This window comes from Hermetia illucens, chromosome 1 (genome assembly GCF_905115235.1).
Source record: "Hermetia illucens chromosome 1, iHerIll2.2.curated.20191125, whole genome shotgun sequence".
Classification (NCBI taxonomy): Eukaryota; Metazoa; Arthropoda; class Insecta; order Diptera; family Stratiomyidae; genus Hermetia; species Hermetia illucens.
The window spans coordinates 184,584,760-184,610,319 of NC_051849.1; positions in this window are offsets into that span (position 1 = coordinate 184,584,760).

The following is a 25,560-nucleotide window of genomic DNA, read 5'->3' on the forward strand; positions in this document are numbered from 1 at the left end:
TGAGATGTTTTGATTACCCAGGTGGCATTCACTAGTCTTTATTTCGAATATTGGCGAGACGAAAAATGCTGACGGCAGCATTAAATCTGTTTTCACTACTTTGTCTAAAACCTAGAATTCCAGAACATTTTTTTATATTAATCAAGTTTAGGTATAAAAATTCAATAAAACTCAATTCATGAAATTTAAACCCATAATATCTTGAAATTTTATTTTTTTCTTTTGTACTTTGAAAAATCTTCTTGTTTTAAATGCAACCAGTAATCGCGGCCTTGAAATAGTCCTTCAAGCTTCTTTACATCCTGGTGAAACCTTTCAACCTGCCATCATTGGATGCATCAAGATTAGATGGAAAGGAAGAAAATGAGAATCATGAAAGTGAATTTTTAACGATATTCTGCAGCCCCATTTTTTGTACACTTTTAACATGTCGTTAGCTAGTTGTTGCACTTTTTCGGCTCTGTGGTTCCCTAAAAACCTCTTTATAACTGCTTTTAGACATCAAGTTCCCTGTCAGTAAACTTTTTGTCAAAATTCGGGCCTCTTATCAATGTGTGTGTTTGTGGTGCCACAAATAGTTCTTCTTTGAGTTTTGTATCATTTAACTTTGAAAATACTGTCTCTAAATATAAATAAGTCGGTATACCGGAAGCTGGATGAATCAGGTAAAAGATTTTGTGTTCATACTATGTGAGGAACTCCCTATGCATGGTTTTAATTCCTAGACTGCAGATATATATATGTGCATATCTATATCTATATATATCAAAGACATCAATATTGTGCTAATCCTAAATAAACAAACGTTGCCCATCCAAAGTGATCTAACTCATCTTCACACACTTTCACTATACGCCGTGCACAAAAGCAACCATTATGTACTTAAAGCAAATACCGCTGATACTAACATACGCACATGTCTTTCCTATTGGACACTACCCACAAACTTAATTAACACATACATATACATACACATCTCGGTTTCGAGTAGTTGATACTGATATACAAATAACTAAAAAAAGCTAAAAAAAAAAGAAAAGTAAAATGTTCCCATGGACCCCGCCATTCATATAAGTTCACATTATATGATGATGAAGTATCAACGCCAATAACTTCGTTAATAATTGTTGAATTTCATTCAACTTCCCAAAGTTATATTATCTTATACCAATGCTAAATCTTGTACTTGTAACTATGAGGGGTTTTAGATAAAATATAGTAATATGCTATTATTAACTTTATGAGAGAAGAGAGAGATGTATTTTAAAGCCTGTGTGATTTTTTTAAAATTTTTCGGCTAGAGAGGGAGGGGGCCGAGAACGAGACATGCTTCACATTTTGGGGCGCACATTTTGAGCCCTCACTCCCCAATGTTTCACCAAATAACAGTTTCGAGAAGTACCAATCGCGTCTTTTCATTTGATACCCCACATGACCATAAAAAAATTATCCCCCCCCTTTCGCAACTTCAAACTCTACCCAAAATGGTGTCATTTGCCATATGTGAACGGATTCATAGACCACACCTTCTCACTAAATTTCTTGATAATTGGTTCAGCCGGATATGGCAGATAGACAGACAGACGTATAGATAGAGCGAACAGACAGACAAACAGACATTAAATTGATTTTAATAAGGTTTCGATTCACACAAAACCTGGAAAAATCATCTCCCTCCTGATTCATAGCCTTGACAAAGTTTTTCATCAAACCGAGTTTTATGTGGAGTCATGGTAAAATGACTATTTTAGGAACTATTAATGATGCATGTTTCACATTAGATTTTCCGCAAAAAAAAAACTCTGACCTTTCAAGCCATACTTTTGGAGGATAGTGCTTTTCAGCGTATCTGTTGTCCCACATACAAAGAAAACAACAGTATTCAGTAAACCTACTCTGTAGTCTGAGTAATATAGCTTTAACTTTGAGATCAGCGCATATTTGACGCTTAGTTCGGTTGATGTCTATTAGAAATTGCCGCTTTTCAGCACATTGTTAGCACGGATGTTGCCTAACATTGGATTTTTAAATGAATATGTGCAAAGATATCGACCTTATCGAATAGAAACGATCTGCAAACAAAACATGAAAAGGTACAATACATGAAAAACGTCAACTGTTTTTAAGGTTTTGTGTGAAACGAAACCTTATTATAATAGAATCGAGCCGATGTCTCTCTGTCTTTTTGTCACACCCGATTTATTCGCAAACGGCTGAACCGATTGTCACGAAAATTGCTAAGAGCGCGTGATCTGTTGTTCCCTTTACATACAGCAAGCGGCGGACCATCTTGTGTTAAGTTTAAGGGGGCTCCCCATACATGTGAATGGACGGTGCAACATTTTTTTTCATAAATTGTGGGGAGGGTTCAATTATTAGTTTTCGAAACTGGTTCCATATTTGATATCCCGTGAAACACAGGGGAGTGAGGGCTCAAAATATGACCATCAAAAAGTGTAACAGGTCTCGTTCTCAGAACCTATCCAACCGAAAAATGTTTGAAGAAAACCCAATTATTATTAACAAAGTTATAGGGGGTGAAACTTTGCATTTTTTGTGAATTTCGTGCATTCTACAACTTGTATGACGTCATCACCACATATCAATTCGTCAATACCACAACAATGTGTGTTGTTCATATTTTGTTTTAGTTTTTTAGTCATTTGTATAAGAAATTCAAATACTCTAAACAGACATGTGTGTATGTAGGTATATAGTATATACGTGCTAATGAAGTTTGCGTCTAATTCAGATAGTTCAGTTTGTCTAATTCAAATAGATTTATTTGTACATTAAATCAGCCGTATTTAATATGTGGACTATATATGTACATATGTATGCTTTTGTGCACGAAGTAAATCGGAAATATGGGTACGATCAACTTATACACGCGCATATATATGTACAGTATTCGGAAATAGGCAGTTTGTTTGTTTAGGGTGAGGATAATATCTATGACTGTAATATGTACGTATGTCTTGTAGTTTGGAAAAATATGAAGGATTGTTGGATTTGTAGCTATATACGGATAGAAAAATGTGCGGTGAAGTTTCTTACATAAGATGAACTCAAAACCTTTATATCTGAAGCACAAGTTTCCGGTATTCCGACTTGTTTATACGCCTAAAGTGAGTGTACTTGAAATAATGATTGACATGTACCTCGAAAACTAGACGTCATGGATACCACATATGTTTGGAACTTTTCATCTATAAGTCATAACCTATTCATTCCAACTATCAGTTAATCGTGTAGCGCAGTAAAGGCAGGCTTTTTAGGTTGAGGAGCAATCTTGCACGTTGTCAGAAACCGATAGGAATGACGCATAAGCATGTGGTTTACAACAAAATGATTTATAGTTCTCTCCCTCGTCCTGTGATTTACTGTTTATGGACTCGAATCAACATCTGAGTTACTTTATCGAATTTTGTACTTCAACAAAGATGCATTCTAAATTATATAATTCTCGATAGGAAGTTTTATGCATGGTGCTTCACATTGGTTGGTAAAGTTTGCTCTTGATTCTACTGTTAATGGAAAACTTTATGAAAGCCAACACCTAGCAGAATGCCCTTAATAGCAAGAACCTAATTGGGCCTCGTCTTGCATTACAATAAAAGCTAAATTTGGAAAGATTGTCGAAAGCCTGCTTAAAATATTGTCACCTTTTTTTTAAACCTTTAGGAGAGAAGGATAATTCCTTTACATCCTGCTGTGCATGCATAATGTTTACCTGAATGTTCCCAGTAATAAATCTACCACATTAACGTAGGGTTGAATCATAAACCTCGAAAAAATTTTAGAGCGCACCTCAGCCGACGCGTCAGGAGGGGCCCCGGTCCTGTCGCGCATGGACTGCGTCAATAAGTAAATTAGTCCGAGCAAATCAAATAAAGACACCGATAAAACAGCGTGGGGAACGCATATTAAATGCTGGAGATATCGTGAAAAGAAAGAAGAAATTATCTCGCTTGCCGATTGTCAATAATTATGTGGAAGAATTGTCGTACCATGTTAAAACACGATCCACAAAGCGGCCTCTGCCACCCTTGGGATTACCAAGCCAGCGGTTCATTAACCGGGAGACCTGGCTTTGCAATGAGGATCTTGAAATGAAGGTCCGTGAAAAGAAACCAACACCAGAAGTTTCTCGACAATAACACACTCGTCAATTGGCAAATTTATGAGAATGTCAACCGGGAAGCAAAGAAAGCGATCGCTGCAACCTTAGTTCTTTACGATACAGTGGACACTCAGGATGGCGAGAGAGATCTGTATCGATTTGCTAAAAGCCGGCACGAACTCATACAAGATATACACTTGCGTGTTGCATTAATAACAAGAACGGTACTTTGATTGCTGGCCGTTGAGCCGCGACGGATAGATGGCGAAAATATTTTGAGCAGATTTCAACCGGAGAATTTGTTCATCATCCACATCCACAATCATTGCAGACATTTGGAAGTACTTCCCCCTTTCAGCGCCACAGAAGTCGAAGAAGCAATAAGACGAATGAAATAGGGGAAAGGAACAGAACCTGAATATACCGCATCTGAACTCTGAAAAGTGAAGGGCGCGAACCCTACATTGTGGCTCAGTGAATTCTTCAATCGGGTTATTCAGGAAGATAGAGCACCATCTGACTAGTAAGAAAGTACTACAGTTCTAATATGGAAAAGAAAGGTGAACCAGTAGTACGTTCAGATTACCGTACGATCCGGTTACTTTCCCATACCATGAAGATCTTTGAACACACTCTTGAAATACTCGTGAAACCAGCCAGGTTTGGCAAGAACTGCGGAACTACTGACGCAATAGACGCTGCGCTGTTACTCATGCAGAAACATCGCCCTCTTGACATTGCATTTCTAGACCTAGAGAAAGTGTTTGACCGTGCGCCACACGAACTCATCTGGTATGCTCTGCGAAACAATCTTGTGGCAGAAGAACTAGTGCGCTGAGTTGAAATGCTCTACCATGATTCGAAAACTAAAGTTCGAAGTATGGCGGGTGTATCAAAACCGCTTCGTGTCTTTGTTGGTGTTCATCAAGGAAGCGCCCTCTCACCACTCCTCTTTCTTCTTGTTATGTACACTGTCACACGGGACATCCAACGTCCAGTGCCTTATACACTGCTTTATGCAGATGATGTTTTCCTAGCATCTAATAGCAAAAATGATCTCGAACAACTGGTCCAAAAATGGAACGATTGCTTCATACAACACGGTCTCTCTGACAATTGATCCCCATGAATCAGGCACTATCACTATCAGTGGCAACGACCTGCCTACAACTGAATAATTTAAATATCTCGGGTCAATGCTATCAGCTAATGGAGAACTGCGTTATGAAATCGCTTCACACATTAACGCAACCGGGATGAAGTGGCGTAACTGTTAAGTGGTGAAATCGAAATGTGTAAAAAGCTAAAACTGAGAGAAAATATGAGCTCTATGTCTCTCACTTATTTCGTATTCGGAATGTGCAATGAGAGTTAAAGTGTCTCCGACTCATTGATTATCAATGCGCAATCGGATGAAAACTATGCAATAATTGTCGTGGAAGTGGTTTAGTTAAACGTGTAGGACGAGCATGGTAACACGCAATAGTAGACGTACTAACTTGTTGCCATAGCTTGCAGTCCTACACAAATGAGAAAATTGGGAATGGATCTTGACGGAGATCTTCCAATAATACATGTGTGTGTGAAAAGAGTTTTAGCTTGAAACCCTTCCACTTGTTCAGTTTTACGCTTTAAGATAACAAAGGATCTCAATCAGAGATATGCCATGAAAGAGTTAGATAAAAGAAGATTATAGAAGAGTGAAGATCTCGGTCGAATATCGAGCACGAAATAAAGACAAATTAACGGATTTCTTTTGTTTTAATATTTGTGCGTTTAAATACTGTACAGTATCAATGAACGTTTCGAATCTAAAATTTACCGCAATGTCGTCCTTCCTGTCGCTCTCTACGGTTCTGAGTTTTGGCCGACTGCAAGAGACAATGAACGGCGTCTTGCGGACGGAACATCTTCGTCTCCATTACCGCAAGACGCCATTCATTGTCTTTTGTAGTCGGCCAAAACTCAGAACCATAGAGGGCGACAGGAAGGACGACATTGCGGTAAATTTTAGATTCGAGACGTTCATTGATACGGCGATTACACAGAATTCCAGTTGTGGGATGCCGCTTTATCCAGTGGCACGACACGCTTTGACCACATCCGAAATAAGGATATCCGTGATCGATATGGGATTGCTCCGATCGTGGAAGAATTGCGAGAAAGGCATCTTCCACGGTATGGTCATGTAATTCGTGTTAACGAGAATTCAGTTGCCAAAATGGCTTGATACGATGGATGGGGATTTGAAAGCCCCGCGACTGCGATTCTTAGATTTTGTGCGATTTAGCCTACTTTAGAATTGAATGTGCTGGAAATTGTACAAAATTGAAATTTCTAATCTTCTTTCGATGCAAAAAAAGGTTAATTTCCCAAGAAGTAGTTCACTATGCGTAGAATTGCACGAGATGAAGTGGAAAGGCTTGAACGAAGATATTTCCCCATTATTTAGCTTCATCCATGATCCCTCCTTTGGTTTTTCATCGATCAAATCTGTGGTTACGCTTTATCAGTTATATATCAGTAAATGAAGTATGAAATACATGAGACCAACAAGCTAAAATAATTATTGTATTCCAGATCAGACTCAAGCCTAAAATAGATTTTTCAAGCATCCAAATTTGTAAATTAAAGTTGCCAATGGATTATCTCATCAACACTTTAGGTTTTTGTTTATTTTATAAAGTAGGGTAGATTGTTATCTATAAGATGAGAAAAGAATCCTTCCGCAAAAGGAGTGTAGTAACACTTTGAACAGAGTTTGTAATTATTTTAATGGATTTAAGATACGAAATGGTGTTTTAGTGCTGCTGGTGTAAAAGGGGATGGATGAATCTTCAAAAGGATAACAATCTGTAGTTGATTCAATAGTATTTTCGGAAATATGTATTTAATGCAAAAGCAACACCACTGATGTCATTGTTATGTATTTTCATTGAGTATAAAGTTTGATGTTCTGATAACATTTCTTATCAGAAGTTAACAAAACTAAGACAGATACCCGCCAAATGTATCCCTATTACAGTTGAACAGTTGATTAAGAAGATGACAATATGCAAACAAATAGTTTTGCATAATAAGAAGAAAGGAGTACACAGAAGTGTAATACACTGGGCAGAAGTGAAATCATTAAAAGTTCATACTAAAAATTAAGCCCTGAACAGGAAACCTATCCAATCAAGTAATACTTGAAATCAGTGAGTATGTGTGAATTTCTTCAATTATTGTAAGGCAATCTGCCGACGTATCTTAGAGGGCGATAATTGAATTATCAACATGTAAGGCACTTAATAAAGCGAATTTAAGACAATTGGCCAAGTACTCACTCATGCGTTCCAGCATTACATTTACACTACACTAAACTGATACCTCGTAAGCTCATTTGATACGATTTGTCGTAGGGTTCTTAGTGCCGAAGGGTCTTCTGAAGACTTAGTGCGGCTGTGGTTGGAATTGGCCGCCCCTTCTTCGTCTTGCCACATTCGTTGCGTGCAAGCATCGATGATTTCCTTCCTTCTGTTCCCATGACTTATGTTTTGGGCCTTATTAAAATTCCAATTTCTCATGTTCGTTCAACATTACTTTAGTTTACGACTGAGGTGTGATACACAACCATTTGATATGATTTCGCTTGAGCTCTCCTGGGGTGTCAAGTGGATGAATCGAGGTGTTATGTCGAACGATAAGGGTGATTTTATGGAATATTCTGCCGTAAAAGAAGGATTTATGTCACTTGTACTCACAATTTTATAGTCTGATTGGAAAGGACACCTTTCGGTAAAGTGGGGCGTGAATTTCAGCGGATTATATAAACGTAGTTAATGTTTTTCGGAACAAAAAAAAAAACTAAAGTGAAGGTCATGAAAACGTAGATAATGTTTTCAAGTGTTCATGTATTGCACATGCAATATCAATCAGTCTATGGCAATTCATTAAGAGAAGTTTATTATATATTTCCTTTGCATAACACACTTGCGAATCCCGTTCAAATACATGTAAAACTCCAACTCAAAAGACAAGCTTCTGTAATAATACGTTTCAATGGATTCATGCTTTTATTGCTATCTTTAATCAAATATTTAGTTGATCATATTTTGGTAGCAATTTGTTGAAACTTTAGAAGGTGGATGTCACATTTAGCTTCAAACTGCTGTTACTGATAATGAACAATTTCAAATCTTACGTCCTGTGACAATACGCTAATTTTGATTGCTTTATTGGGGTTACTTTTCTTCAAAATTTCCTTATGCCGAAGTCTAGTTACGCCAGAATTTTACTAACAAAAACCATCCCCCTTCTCTTCCGCTTACCCACGGCACTGGTATTTTGGAATCACATTGCGGAGCAGGATCAGTTACGAACTGCGGCTCATATTTTTAATTAACACCTGCCTCCGAAGCTCCTCCTTCCTCAGCATATTGTGGATCGCCTTCACTAATTTTTCCGGCACTTTCCAAGTTGTTTCACAGGGTATCATGTGGTCCACGATATTCTCGGATGACTAAAATACCCCAGCTATAATTTCCACCTCCGCCTTGTGCGCGGCATAAGAATATGTGGTAAGTAATATGCACCACATCCTCCGCAATCCTATGGCATATCAGGAAATATGGGAAGTCGTCACGCCTGTAGCGGTAAAGATACGCGCGATGCCCCCCATGTCTGCTTCAGTTCGTGCCAATTGTCAACGATAGAAACATGACTTGCCGATTGCATATATTGGATTATAGAGGCATCAGCCCTCGTTCGCCACAATGAAGATGGAGACCATGCCTGGGTATCACATATGCTCCTTCGTCTTATGTTGTATGCTGCACTCAATCGATATGGGACTGCGATTTTTTCCAATCTACTTCATGCTTCAATGCGAAGGTCCATAAGCTGAGCTGCATAAAGCAAGATCTGACAAGAACTGATAACTCTCACGATAATGAGCTGACCACCTATATTCAGTAAGATTTTTGCCAATATATAGCAACTCTGGAAGTCATTGTTACTAAAATCTCAAGATGCGACTTGTAGTTTAGTGTTTTGTCAACCTTGACGTTAGGTATATGAGCGCCAGTTATACTGGTGTTTCCCAATCCTAACCCTTATTAAGCGTTGCTTTTTTCGTTTGATGATCAGAACTACCTCTCGCCAGACCAGCGCCTTCCACTCCTAATTGCCCCGTTGGTCAACATCTCAATCTCCTTACTATGACACCATCTGCAAAATCGATAAGGAGCGATAAGGAGCTATAATCTCAAAATTTCGTCGTACATTATTATCCACAGGAGAGGACCCGATCCTTGTGGAACCCCACAGGTTGTCTGATGTGTTCTAGAATCGTAACACAATAGCCGCTCCCGGAGGAATTCTACGACTATGCACATCATGTATTTGGGAGCGTTTAATTTGGCTATAGCCTTCATTATTTTACAATATTTTGCAGAATTGAAAGCACTTTTCAAATGGGGAGTAATTACCGAGCCAGATTTATTGGTTTTCATTGCTGCTTCCGCTATTCGCGACACCCTAATGATCGTGTTGAGTGTTTACTCTTAATTGTTAACATTACCGCTTTACACGTCCCTCCTTATGGGTTCGAGTTCGCTTCCTTGGGTAACCTCTGGAAGTGTTCAGTTTTACTTCTCGAAATGGCTGCTTGCAGTTCTTTCCTAGTCTTTCCTGCTACGTTAACTGTGTCTTCTGGCTTTAAGGCAGACGTTGTGACATTGTTCAACTTTGGAATTCCATGAGAAGTTGGGCATTCCTTTCTTGAATACAGTGTGGCATGGCATAGGAGCGTCACATGCCTTTTACATCTTTTCAACAACTTGCGTCACTTTTTCTCCTACGTTTCTAATCGACATCGTCTTCTGCAATAGTATTTCATCGAACATTTGCCTAGCCGCTACTACAGTTTTCTTGATATGTTTTGCTCTCGTCTAACCATCCACTTGGAAAATGGGAGTCTGACGCGCTATGCATATATTCCTCGTTTACCTGTCTGGTTCCTATGCAAAGCTTTCTTAACGAATATAACCATTTGAGGTATCAAATGAAAGGTATCGATTAGTATTTTCCAAAGGAGATGATAATTTGCAGTAGTAGACATTGGTTGCAAGGAGAAGAGAGCGAGAGTCCGAAAGGGGTCAATTACTTCAAGGACTACCCATCCCCACCGTTCGGGAATAAAAAGATCGCAACCAATTATTTTAGTTGAAAGGGAGACGAAGATGGCTACGGTTTCGTATCCGGGCAGAGGCAATTCATCAGACACTGCCTCACCTCTGCCCTGGGAGCAGCGTCTGATGAGTTGCTTCTGCCCAGGTACAAAACCGTAGCCGTCTTCGTCCCTTTTCAATTTTTGAACTTTGGGTGTTAAACCCAAAAAGAGGAGTCCGCGGAGCATAAAGAGTGAAAGTAAGTTGCTCTCCATTTGGTCCGGTCAGGCATTAAGTGGATGCGGACTTAGGACTCCCCAATCCTAAAAAAAAGAACAATTATTATACTTTTTCATCATTTTCGGGGAGTCAAACAAATTTTTCTCCTTCAAACGATGCTACTGAGTTTCATGTTAGAGCTTGCTGACCAGACTGTTGATCAGAATATGTCCGCTTCACTGATTTTAATTTCGTCTTTTATAGATGAGATCTTCAAGTTACGATGAATATAGAAGATCCTATTTTACGAAGGTGCGAAAATAATTGTTCTCAGTATCTTAACATGCGCTCTTTGAATAATTTCGATATTGGATGTATAAACAAATCACAGAAGCTGTGTGCCAATTTAGGTATGTATTTTAGCATTTTGAACCACTGTCTGAAATTTTTTTGAGTAGGCAAGAAAGTAGGTAAGGAAGTTTTTGAATCTTAGGTTGACCTACGTTTTTTGGCCTCCTAGTTATTTTATCTTCTTTAGACTGAGGATTGCGTGTACCGAGAAACATGATCGTTTTTAATCTGAAGGTGTCTACACTCTGTTTGGTTAACTTTGATTCTCCAAATGGCCAAACATTCTTCAATTGCTTTCATGTGATATTTAACGTATCGAGGTACAACACAAGGATTAGAATGTGTACGGAATATCGCTGTATCGTCGGCAAAAGTAGAGATAAATAGGCATTCATGTGGGACTAAGTCTGCACTATATATAGTAAAGCAGACGGATGTGGGCATTACCTTGAGGTACCTTTGTTTTGATTTTAGATTCTCACGAGGGGAAATTATTTTGTTTTGCTTTCTTTGACTTTGTAAATGAGGCCTTCATGCCAGAACTTCTCAAATTTCAAAACAATACTTTCTACCCTGCAAGGTACAGCTTATTTTGAAGGCTAGCTGATGAACTTTTTCAACAGTATGGTGTTTTCTCTCGATCACAAACTGATGAAAAAGAATAGCATCATTTTCGTCCAAGTATTGTTGTAGCTTGGCTAATACGATAGTTCTCAAATAGCTTTAATAGCAGACCTATGGGTCTTTAGGCCGGAACAAGCGTTAGATTTTTACCTTCCTCCGGGATCACCGTTATTTATTTACTAAAATATAATTTCCAGTATTTGAGAAAGTAACCCAGATTACGCGTTAAGTTAATATGTCTAATATTCTTGGATCATCTTGTTCGTAATAAAGTCGAAAGCAGGACCGTTTTTAGGTCTGGTTTTGCGAGAGCCTTAACACTTCGGAAACTTTGAAGTGGGTCGGTTGGGGTACTCTGGGATAAATCAAACGTGGTAATGCTTCCTTTGATAGCTATGGATTTGATTGAAAACCCAGCTCAAGAGTTAAGCAAAGATTGAACTTTTCTCGGTATTAGATCCCGCTTATCAGTTGCCCGAAATAATAATGGAATTTCGTCGCAACCAACTCGGAAAGTTTATGCTTGGATGTGTCCAGAATTTCAACTACAGGAGTTGCACTGGGGATGACAACGTTAAGATTTGGACGCCTTGATATCATTGAAAACTTTATCGTTCGAAGCGAAGGATTCGGGAGTGCATGCACCACTTACGAACCCGAGCCAGATGGGATAAGCAGACTCCCAACAAGAAGCTTGGTCATCTAGTTCTTAGAAAGAGAAATGGCGGGAAATGGTCATTGGCTCGCATTAGTGCCGTTCACTCTGGGAGCGATGGAAAAATACAAAAACCGTTCGCTACCATGAATTACTGAATAAGCATAATAGATGCACACTTAGAAGCTTATGACACTGCAGTCTCGCACCGATTGCGGTGCTTTTAATTTACGAATTAATGAAATGCCACTAAACCGAATGGCTAGTCTGCCAAGAGTGACTCAGATAGCTTAAATGGGCATGTTGTGTCTATTCATTTGACAGCACTGAATTTCTCCGACAAATTATGCAGAAAGTACAGCGGAATCACATCTGCATTGTATGACCATGGTGATCTTTGGGGATAAAGAAGCACTGACACTGACACTGATTACGAATGCCCTGCCCTGAAGGGGTTAATAAATGCAAGCAGCAAGGTGTATGTCACGAATGCGTCTACAGCATGTTCCGTAATCTGCAACGGAAAAAAGCACGAGGTGGCTCTTGAGAATGTAGGGGTAGTACATACCGGCGACGGCTGCACTATTCAAATGAATGGTCTGCACCCCCGCTTAACAGTTTCGGAAGCAGAGTTGTGGAAGCCTTCTCCAAAATAACTCAGCCTGGCAACTAGACGATGCATTAGCAGAATGCTACCGGGTTACGATTAGCCCCGATATTGAGTATGGATGGTTAGATATTCAAACAGTCTCCCTCATAAATTTGGACCAGTGATACCCCCAGTTAATCATCATCACTACCACTGGTTAAGCATGAACGTGAGTTTTGCGTAGCATTCATCTTGCTGGGCCTTCTGGTGGTTGGTTACCAAAAATGTATCCTTGCCTGGTGGAGAACCAATTCGAGCAAACAATAATATCAACATCAGGAAATTCGAACCAAACAAACGATGAAGTATCGTTGTACCATTCGAATTTGACCAGGACTTCAGGCAAATGCTGTCAGGCATGCGTCTCCCCTTTAAATGGCAGAAGTTCTTGTAAGTTGTCATAACCAGTATTAAGTAATCATAGTAGTATGGTTTTCTGCGTAAATTAAATGGAACAAATTGCAGCCAGAGAGTTTTCTTATCCCAGTAAAATGTCTTTATAACTGACCCTGGATAAAATGTTCTAGTGATAGGTATGCAAAAGCATTCAACTAGAGTAGGGGGCACACATTTTGAAATTTAGCATGTATGATGTTTGTAAGGAAAATTCTTTCATAGGTTAACCAGAACAAACATTGTGAAATTTAATAGAAATTCATCACCTTTACATACTTCCACTAAGTCTTGAGTAAGATTTGTAAAATGTAGTGAAAGTCAACGGGTAGATTATTAGTGACCAATAAACCATTAATCTGGAACTACCGCATTTATTTTTCTTCCTATACTATTCCTTCCTGTAGCGGATGACCCTACTACCATTGGTAATATCATCCTCCCTTTCGACTTGATACTCAAAGTAATAATCCTTACTTAAGACACTTAACAGCATAGTTCCGGTAAACCATCTACATTTTATTCTTCACCCGTGTGCTAGGATTGCCATTGTTGATCAGAGTCAGCATTGCCAGTGCTAATCTAAATCAGCCTTGCAAAGTCCTGCTTTGATGAGTCGCGCCTGCGTTCAAAACGAATTTCCCGGTCCTGCTCTAGGATGGTACCCTGCGCTACCCTCGACGTGATCTCCATCCTCCTCTGACCATCTACCGTTTTATAGAGCAAGGAGCGGTTCCTCAGATAGTCTCTCAATATCTGTAAGAGATAGTTCGGCACGTGGAAAGTATTGTCTAATGTCGTTCCATCTTACGGAATTAAAGGCGCTTCTGATGTCAAACGTTGCAAGGAGGACCACCCGATGAGCTCGGCAGTAGTGTGACTCCGCTCGATGAACGGCACCCATGACTTGCATTACAGCATCAATTGTGGACCTCCCTGCTCTAAAACCGACCTGCCGTGGGAGTAAGTCTCCAGCGCTGCGTATCGATTCTGCGAGTCTACTTCTGATGAGAATTTCGAGTACTTTTCCAGCAGTGACAAGCATACAAAGTGGGCGATATGAAGACGGCAACTCAGGATCGCCTTTCCCTTTGCTAATCAGCTCAAGTTCTACCACCTTCCAACATGAAGGGAAAATGCCCTCTTTCCGGCAAGTGTTGAATGCGCCGAGCAGTAGGTCCGACCGATGTTGGAGCACCAGTCTGTGTACCCCTGCTGAAATACCATCGGGTAATGGCGCTTTCTTGTTTTTCATACAGAGGGCTGCCGGTTCCAACTTTTTTATAAAGAACAATACCGACGTCATCATTCCGTAAAGAATGCGCAGGGAATAGTGCCGGTACAGTGCGATCCATCACCTCGATCTTGAATCAAGAGGGTTTCCGCAAAACCTCGATTTTTCAGGTTACCAGTTTATAACCGAGTTCCCACGGATCCCCATTCTCATCGTCGCCCAGATCCTGCCAGTAGCACGCTGTGCTCCTATTTATTGCTTTCCTTTTGGCTGATGTGTACTCTGTCATTATAGTGCATGCCTCCTCCCGGTCGTTTAGACGTTGTGTTAAGCGACGGAGTCTGTAACACTCTTTCCGAAGCTCTGCAATTTCCGCCGCCTAATACATACGAGATTTGCCACGTTTCGATGAACTCCTGGGCATGGAAGCTCCGCAGGCCATCGTTATCAAGTTCATAATTGAATTTACGACAGTGTCAGCTGCAGCGCCACCATCCCCAGGACTACGCTCCAGTGCGCCCACCTGTTCCAAGAGTTTCGATAAACTTCCTCGTGTTCACCTTCGCGACGTTCCATGCACAGGAAGAGCACACCTTGAGTTTGTGTCAACCAGTTCGAAGGCAATATATTGATAGTCGCTTGCCGAGAAGTCTTCCAGAACTCGAAACGCTCATCAGCGACACCAGTAACTCCGATACAATGGTAACGTCTGGAATGCTTCCCTCGCACCCTGAATGTTGGGGTGGACCCGGTGTTTAAAACTACCAGTCGTGCTCTCGCGTCCATTTCGTGAAATCGTTTGCCCCTGCAATCTGGGTGAGGTATGCCCCATTGGAATGCCCTGACATTGAAGTCACTCCCAACGAGGATCCGCTTATCCGTGTCCAAGATAGCGTCCTTCAGAGCATCAACTCTGCGTCGAAAGTCCGACATCGTCTCATTTGGTGTTAAATAGATACTGAAAAACGTTACTCCTGAACACCTAATCCAGACAAAGCCGTCTCCTCGGGCTTTGGCAAAAACCCTAAGGAGGATGTTGTCCCGAACCCAGATGGTAGCGGTACCTGATATGTTAGGGTGTCATGAAGCTGGGTTCTCGTCTCGTTCCTGCTCACTGATGGACAGTAAATTAGCTTGGGTCTCCGCAGTGAACTGCGCTAGCGGCTCGTGAGCGGTTGCACTTCGGTGCATATTGATTTGAAATATGCGAATTATGTTGACCTCCCTTAAATTCAAAGGGTGAAACTGTGCAATGTTTTGTGAATTTAATGAATTCTACAACGTCAATACCACAAAAAAGTAAGCTTATATGAATGGGGGTCGCAAAGAAATATTTTTGTTTAGTTTTTTGTATATCAATACCAATTACTCCAGATAGACATATGTGTGCATGTAGGTATATATACGTGCTAATGAAATTTGCGCGAAAGAGACGTGACAACTTTCACAAATTTCTCTGTGTTTGGAACAGCTCCGCCCCGGTGATTCGGTACATTTTTCCCCGTGAGTGTTATGTCCTGTTTTTATGCTTCATTGCATCTTATTCAATGCTTCTCCAAAGTTATTGAATCATATAGCGCTTCCAGACGTCAGTAGAAGAATTTTTTACGGAAACTCGTTCGCTGAAAAACTAAATTTTATATAATACTTTTTTGTCCTTCCGGGTAATGACGAAATGCTTTTTATCTCCATGTATCTCCACTCCCGAGGAAGAATGAACTTCTACGAATAAGTTTCTTTATGTCTTGAATTTTTGTTTCCGCTTGGCACCCATTGGTCTTTGCAAATTCTCCCACATCCTGTAAACAGTAGAAGAAAAGATATTTGACTGCTACGGACTTTACATCTCCTTCCAATCACAGAAATATATCTGAACATACCACCACACATACTCGCCTTATAAAATCATTGTCCCCAAAAAGTTGGTACTTGTATAATTAGTCCAATTTCAATATGAAGTCATCGTGGACTTGAAGTGGACTCTCAAGATTGGCGGCAAACATCAAAGACATGGAGTGTTTTCTCCAGGACACCACTTGATCCCATTGACTACAATTATAATAAGGAGGACAGTAAATCATAAATCCAAATAGAACAAGGGTCCTATAGTTTTTTTCTCCATCCCCGCGTTCTTTTCTCCCAATCATCCGAATTTATTGCACGCCATATTGAACGCAAATAATGGCACAATCTGTGACTCCTCAGAGCATCACTTAAATTCCCACACCTCCCACACGTCCTGTGCAACGTATTGGGAAGTAGGGAAACCGAGGAATTGAGAAGCCATTGACAATATCCGCTCATCTTTGGATTTATTACTATTCATTGCGGCCTTCATTTCATCTGTTGACGATATTCATGCTATTCTTGAAAATTAATTGCGAGGTTTACTTTGTCCCCTTTGCATTGTCAATAAAAAACGTTGCGTTTGAAAAAATGAGTGCTTTCGTCTTTTCGTTTGGTTATGTTCCTATTGTGAATTCAGGACTTTTTTGCAACGGGACTATACATGGAGCAATCGGTTCTGATCAAGTTAAGCGTATTTTTTAAATTGTAAACGTAAATCAACGCAAAATATATACTTAGCTTTGACGACAATCTACTCGTTTTCAGGTTTCCCCATATACCTATGCTGCCTGTGTAAATCACGTACCAGCCAACCACACACCTTCTCTATTAGAAAAGCAAGTTCTCTAAACAGATCTAAAAGAATCTTTTACCACCAGAATCTATTCAAATTATTATCGCACTGAACTTGGAAAATCCTGACGTGTATACCACCCAATAACGGCCCACCCCGGAACTTTGTCAATTGAAGCATCCAGATCAGATTCATCCTATTTCAGTCGAGACTGAGGAGAGTAGATTTGAGATGCGTGTGTTGACTTTTGATATCAAAGAGGAATGCAAATATCCATGCACTTTGTGCTCTCTTGGTGTAGCACACCAGCCCCTCTCTGCTTTGGCTCGTTGAGCGCTCGTTTTCGATGTGAAGTGACTTTTGGGTCCTCATCCGCTAAAAGTTGTCAGTTTGAGAGGCGCTCTTTCAGTTTTCATTAAAAATTAAAATTTAAACATCAGTAATTTCTAGAGAATAAATTATATTTAATTTTCCCTTTGATCGTAAAGTGAGCTCTAGTGGGTGATTATGCAAGCTCCTTATTCGTAAAGATGTCCGTTTGAAAAGGAAAAGGGGCATGGATTTTCTTGGTTAACAATAATGAAAATGTATATTCCTCCATGGCTTGAAGGATTTTTTTTATTTTCTTATGTAACATTTCCTTTCTCCAGCAATTACGAGTACATGCATATTATACATTGCGAGACACAAGAGTTTTTCAGGACGGGATATACATACCGTTGATTATTAATAATTATATGTACATTACGAGAGTAGTTTAGTGAGTATATGTACATACATATTTAATTCAACAAACAGATCCGCTTACAAGCCTGTTATCCTATGGGACGACAAAATATAGCCCGCAAAAAGTCTGGCAGACATATAGGACTGATGAAGGAAACAAGTGGTTCCCGAAATATCGATACAATCTAATTATTTCAAAAATTCAAGTCCTTCGGTACTTTGTCCCGTCATTTGTGCTAATTCATATTCTCATTTTACATTTTACATTTTCCAGTGACACCTAATAATAATAATATCGTCAAGGGATATCGCATTGCGCTCTATAAGAATTTACTGGTTAAAGTATACCCATAAACTGTAGTATATCGGCGATCATGGCTTTACGGTTTCTTACCAGGGCAGAGGCAAATCGTCAGACACTGCCTTATCTCTACCCTGGGAGCAGCGTAATCTAAGCGGCTCGCAGATGTTAAGTGCTCCTTTGTATAATTCGTAGAACACAACATGACTACGAATTATATTGAGCGTAAATCCGCCCATACTTTGGACCAAAGCTTGGCAAGAGCTGAACATATTTTTTTAAGAATTGCGGGGTCCTAAGTCCGCACCCACTTGATGTCGGACCGGACCATTTTGCACTACACGTACTCGAGGAGAGCAGACCCGAGTCTGCAAGAGATATATCTGAAGTAGCTCTACCACGAAGCCTCATCGGTTATTTGGTAGCATGGGAACCATATGTTCCCGGAGAATTCCTGGAATATGTGTTCTCGGCCCGGTTATTTGCGGTTGACCCCCTAGTGGAAGTTCCATGGTGGTTTTGGTTATGCCTACATCGCGGGCAGAGCTCCTTGGAGCTCAAGCGTGGAGTTGCGCTGTACAACTCGGGTGCCGTACCTCTTAGTTGCGGCAGAAGTGTTACATAGGCCTCGCATCCACTGGTATGAATGCTGAGCCTGCACTCAGTATAAACCAGTGCCGCTGTGTTAGTCAAAGCGGGGCTCTGATTGTGGTCACAAAATCAATCCGTGTTCGAAGAGGACCGTGGGATTATGCCTACACGGCAGGTACTCACGTTAAACCCCCAGGACTTTCAGTCCGTGGACCAAAAAAAGAGGGAGTTGGTTACTCCCCATTTGCTCCGGTCGGACATCAAGTGGTTGCGGACTTAGGTCCCCGGAATTCTTAAAAGAAAATATAGTGTATCGTTTAACCTGCCCTGGAACCCAGAGTATCCAGACCTTATTGAATGAGCCAAGCGTGTTCAATTTGTTAAGACATGCCCATGCCAGCTTGGAATTAACCTAAGTACCTTAATAGCGGCTTGGCTGTCGGTCAGAATTGCAATGTTCTGCCGCCTATACTTCCTATCGAGGTTGAAGGAGGCACGTCTGTTGATGACGTATATTTCCGCCTCAAATATGTTGGTATGATTACCCATTGGTTCAAAGTACATTTTCCTTGGACCAATGACCTCGCGCCTGCTCCTCTGCCGTAAGGGATCTGTCAGCGTACTAGGTAATCAGTTGTTGCTTTAAGCCGTATATCGATATCACGCTCTCCCAGTTTTCCCTGTTGCTCCCGCGTCTTTCAAAACTTTTTATCGAAGTGAAACCTTGTTGTCATGTTATTCCTCGGTATCAGTAATTCGGGATGCCTGTTCGAAACAATATTAACCTTCCTTTCGATTTAGGGAGTTCCCCGCCTTACTGGTACTCCCGGACACTTTGAAGATCGCCCTTGATGATCGCCTGCATTTGTGCGTGCGGATGGAGAGGAAGAAGTCCAAAAGGATCTCTAGGGATGGAGTTGGGCATGTTTTTATTGCCCCACTGATACGCATGCATGCCAGCCTTTGAAGTTTGTCTAACTCCCTTGCTGTTGTGCCGAGTCCAGTTCTTTATGCCCAGATTACCGCCTTATAGGTACATAGTCATTAGCGTTACAATTGCAGTGTATATCCAATGTGCTATATTCGGGTGCATTAAAAAATTCTTTCACTGGTATGGATTTTCAAGTCATCAGAGCCCTTGTGGCTTTCCGACATATTATATGTTTTCACCATGTATGCTCTTGAATAGTCTTTGGTCTGGTGTGATTTCAAAATATTTTAGCTCTGTTACTTGTTTCACCTCCATGACAGGTAATCTAATGAAGAAGATGGATGATCAAGCTTTCTAATGAATGATATCATATTGGCTTTACCTGGATTTATGTGCAGCCCCGTCTTTCTTCATGAGTTACAAGTGATTAGCAGTGTGAAGTCCGCAGACAGGGTTCTTGAACCAATTCTATTCCTATTGTTGGCCATCGGTTTCGTTAGTGTTTGGACCTCTTCTCCAATGTCGGAGCATAGCTTTCCTTCTTCGACATGGCACTTCCTTGCGTTTTCCTGGCCGACTTGAGCACTTGCCTGCGTGGTACTGCTCTTCCAGCCTCTATGGGTTCCATGATTCCTTCGACGATATCGGTAGGCTTTCCACGCGGTATGCTTTCCGAAGTATCCTTCCTTGGTTTCTCCCTGTGCACGTGCACATGAATGCTACCAAATCTGTTGTTGATGAGGCAGTTACGACATCTAATTGCCTCCAGGGATCGGTCGTCCACCCCGATCACGAGAAGTTCGCATTTACCCTCCTCCTTACTTCTAAAAATTCTCCATAACCGCTTGTGGTGATCGAAATATCATTCCCAGCACATGTCGGTGTTAGTTCCCATCCAGTTTAGGCACTTTAAGGACTATATTCCTAAGCCAGTTCGTCGTATCCTCGGTCGCGCGGTCTACCAGTATTAGATCTGACCGAAAGCGTATACGGGTGAACACGAGCTCCTTATTCCATCTCCTACACATTTTCATGACGATGGGGCTCACAATTACATATTTCCTGCTCCTCACGACTGAGTATTTGCTCCGGAACTACTTTCGGCGGTATGGCCAGTCGAGATTTCCCCTCTTTTGTGGTTGGGTTTAGGTCCTTGGAAGCATTTCCCTTTTGCAGACTGAATTCTATCCCTTTTAGTTGCCCCTTACACCGAGCAGAGAAGAATTTGAGTGTATTCTTAAGCCCCAACTCACAGGGTACTGATCTTGTCAGTCCCCATGTTCTACGGAGGGTTCTTAGCAAGCAAAATTGAGGACTCTTAGCCGCGTTTGAGGAGGGAAATTTCCGAAACGTTATTGGCACTATAACAGGATGCAATATAAGAAAAAATCTATGAGCGTTACCTTGAACGTTTAGTTATGGATATCCGGCACAATAGCCTGCGACTATTTATTTGATTCATATCGGTGAAAATAATCCACCCCAAAAAGTGAATAAGGGAAATATCTTTGGTAGGAAAAGAAGGCGTGGAGGACTCAGATAGAGCGTATTGCTTTATTTAAAAAAAGAGGCGCTGACACTAAAAGCACCAGAAGGTTTATATTTTGCTTACTTAAAAAACCACTATTTACATGCTTAATTCTAAGTTGAGATAGTTAAAACTACTTAAAACTTAAAACTACATATACAGTCACAGTACTTCGTGCTTATCCTCTATGTACCCCTACCAAGCCAGGAGTGTCAAAGAGGGAGAAGGTGGTGGGTTTTAGGGTGTTACCCACAATTTGGTAGGGACTGAGAAATATGGCCAATGGGGATGTGCTACCCTATTGGTAGAATTGCCGAATTAATGGATTTGTGGCCTTTTTCCATTTTCTCGAAAAATATTTCCATAAAATTGAGAACATATTCTCGAAGTGGCATTCGCTCTTGCTCGATGATATACTTCGGCATTTTTCCCGACCTTTCTAGTCTTTCAGTTATAAGATAGGTCGGTGCAATATCTTAGTATTCGGCGTTCAAACGCTTCGCATTTATTCATGGCAGGTTTGGAGCAGGTGATCCACGTAGTTACTCCATAACAGATGATGGGTTTTGTCAGGGTCTTGTAGAGAATCAGTTTGGTTTGGTACTAAGACCTATTTTCTTGCGAAGAATATAGTAGACCTTACTAACTGTGCCCCGTGCCTTACTCATATTTGATCGTCTATGAATTGCTCACTGTTTAGTAATTTTATTTATACTTCTAGAGCCCATCTAGGTTTTCTCCTAAAAGTACACAACTGCGTCTTTGCCCCCTAATACCCCAATAGAGGAAGCAAAGAAGTACCAAGAATTTGTTATTGCTTTGGCAGTCTTGTTGGGACGGAAGTTTGACGCGAAGATAAGGGTGTCATCGACATATTGGATAATATCAGTGCCGGTATAAAAAATGGGAACGTCAGCCGTGAAAACGCCATATAAGGTAGGCCCTGAAATAAATCTTTGCGGTACTCCCGCTGTTACTGGCAAAAGATCGGAAAATTCATTTCTCACGTTGAGTTAGAACAGTCTATCTTCGGAAAAGGCTGATGACAATTCTGATAATCGGAATTGAGAAGTTGTTTTCGATTAATTTGTGTATGAGTCCGTTTATCCATACGGACTCAAAGGCGTTTTCTAGATCCAATGCACAGGCTACGGTTGGTTTATTATTGACATTAAGTCTAGAAACAACAGTGTCGTGAAGGTAGCTCAGTGCATGTTGTGTTTATGATGGACACTGAACTAGTGTCTGGAAATGATATTTATGAGACTAAAATGCTGGACAAGTTCAGTTCTCCAAGCTCTCTTAAAAAGTTTTCCTAGGTCGGAAAGCAGGGAAATGGATCTGAAATTGCTTGGCTTGCAGAAGATTCCCATCTTTCCGATCGTACCGATTTTTGCAACTTTCTAGGTAGATGGAAAATAGCCGTTATTAATACAGTTATTAAAAACTGCTAAAAGAAATTTTAAGGAGATGATGGGTAAATTTTTAATGATGAAATTGGTAATCTCTTCAGGTCCGGCTGATTTTTTACCGTTTAGGTTGTGGGTCAAGGTGGTGAGTTGTGGAAGACGCAGAAAATGTTGCGAATACACTGGTTTGACTGCGGTGTTCGTAGCTGAAAAGCTAACTAACTTATTGGAATGTTTAAAAAGGAATTTTCTTGGAATTTTCTTCTGTCGCTGCAACAATCGCAGTTAATGCTGGATCGTTTCGAGGCGGAGAAGTATTGAGCTGAGACTCAGATGATTCCACAAGAATTAGCTCTATTCTAGCGTGACTGTAGGTAGGTTCATTGTTCTCAGTAAAAACGATGTTTTGGAAATTGTGTTTACTCATCAACCTGCCTATATTGTGAAACATATTAGGTCCGAGTTTTATGTCTGCTAATTTCCGCGTCAATTCTTTATTGCGGAAATTCGCCACCATTTTCCGAATAATCGTATTCAGGCAATTAATCCGGGAAATCAATGCTTTTGTATTCTGCATTGACTTTATTTCCATATTTGTTAAAATTCAGCTTCAGGTTCCTGTGCCATATTTATCTGACTGTCATGTGTAACATGATATCATGGGTAAGAGATTTATATTCGAACTCATCGGCTTTTATAATATTAGCTTGGTATGCGTGACCACAATAATTGCTTCGTCGATTTCTTTATCTGACAAGTTTCAGGTTATAACCAGTTTTTTTCAAGTTCAGATTAGGTGTTAAGCCTGACTTGAATTTGTCCCAGTCTGTGTGAATGAAGGATCTGATAATCGTTAGGACTTGCTTTTGCAGTTGAGAAGACGATAAAAGTTGGAGTGCAACTGGAAAATGGTCGGATATGACCGGTGATGTTTTACAGGATTTCACCTGAAAACTTTGTTTGGTTTTATCAGACAACAGGAAGTAGTCGAGGATAGACTGAATACTCGTTCTTATCGGTGTATCTGGCAAAACCATCTGAATATTGGTGAACGAACAAGGGTCGTGGATCCATTTTAGCAGAATTTCCCCACTTATATTGACTCCCTTGGTTCCCCAGGAGTTGTGCCTCGAGTTGAAAGCGTCCCCGAGAAGAAGGTATTTTGATTTTAACTGGAGATTGCCCAAAAGTTGCAAATCATGGCCCAGTTGCTGAGCTTTTGAATTACATTTGATGTAGACGGAGACTACCAGGATCCATCTACCATCGGTAGTTTTAACTATTGCTGCGTAGCGGAAGAAGTTTTGCAAGTTCTCGATGGCGACTTCCTCAAAAACATAGTCTTTTCAGACTAGGAAGGCAGTGCCTGAATTGCTATCGTTCCGAATAATATTATATCCGGTGAAACTTAGATTATGCCTGCTTTTAAGGTGAGTCTTCGAAATGCAGTAGAAGTCTGCCTTCAGAGTGTCCATTAACTATTGGGCAATAGCACGTTCCATAAGTTAAGGATAAATTTAACCGCAGGGAATTGACGCTGCCCATTGTTAAGCGCCAAAGTGGGACCTTCAATCAATTCTCAGAAATCCGTGTTTCTTTCCTTGGCATTTGCTTGATTCGTTGCTTTGGGAAGAGATTTCTTATCAACTTGCGCGTATGACACGCCTAGGCTGGTCAAACTCTACGAAAGTTGAGTCACTATTTGCTTCACTGAAGATTTCTCAGTTGCCTTCCGGGTTTTGATAGCTTCCCATCTGGCTACCATCTCCTTATAAACTGGATACCCACGATAGCTTGTAGAGTGCCCAGTTTGGCCCCAGCTATAGTAGTGCGGAGCTTTCGTCGAGGGTCTTGAGCATTCCCCGCGCGGATGGCTCTTTGCACATTTAACGCATCTGTGCACTGTCGAGCAATTTTCCACTGGTTTGACCTTTTCGACGGTAATTTTTTGATGAAGGATGTACTTCACCTTGAAAACTTTACTTAGATCTGTTAGACCACATTGAGATTTGATAGGGAGCGAGGAATTCCCCTTGTGGAGGGCTTCGTGTTATTTGGTCACAAAATTTGCAGCCCAGCGAACTTTCGGAAGTGGGTAAACTGACATGAGTTCGGCCATATTTTCTTCAGGGTCAGTTTCCCTGTGGAGATCTCGAATAATTATGGGCTGATTTCTAAGGGATGAAGGGATTCTTGTGGTGGCGCTAAGTCCTTGCTCTTTAATGAGCGAAAAAAATTTGGCATGGTCCCCTGTGGACTCCGTCAAATTGAGGTTTCACCCCTCGTGTTTTTTAGGGTCGTCTTTAGGCCTTTGCCCTTTAGTGATATCAAATGTTGCGGGACATTAATACTATGGGCCGCAATTGGAGAAATTTTCTCCTTTTTGGGCTTTGAGAAGCACTTATACTTTTACCTGTTACTTTTTGAGTTTTTTCCGATGAGAGCCGAAGTTGAAAGGTTCTCCTTGTTGCTCTTCGTCGACGACCTCAGAGCACATCTTTTCTGCTCCGGGCCCTTGCTTTGGTTCACTTGCGGGCTCCTCCTCCTCCCGCGTAGAACGGACTGACGAAGTCGCCCCTTGACGTGGCTTGGGCAGTGGAGGATAACCAGCTGGTACTTCTGTTGGCTTGGTCAGGGCAGCAACATGCTGCCCCACGTTCATTACGGGAAAAACTGTCGCCAGTATAGATTGTTGGGATTTCACTGTGTTCCTAAGTTTGCTGATCATTTTCGTCAATAGCTCGATTTGAGTACGCTGATCCTCATTTTGCCGCAGCACATCATCATACTAAGCTCGTATTTCGTCGAGCTCGCTGGCTTTCGTAGGCACTTGTTGCTGTTTTTCGAAGTCATCGCCATAAACTTCGGCAATATGCTAGGCATCGTTGGTAGTTTTGCGGCGGTTAAGGCCAATTTTATCCGTACACATTACCTGTAATTGCTAAAATCTAATTTTAACAAGTGTTTTCTTAGTTTATAAATAAAAAAATTGAACTTAGTTTTGAAAGTTGGTCGGCAGAGAGTGCCTAAAACTTT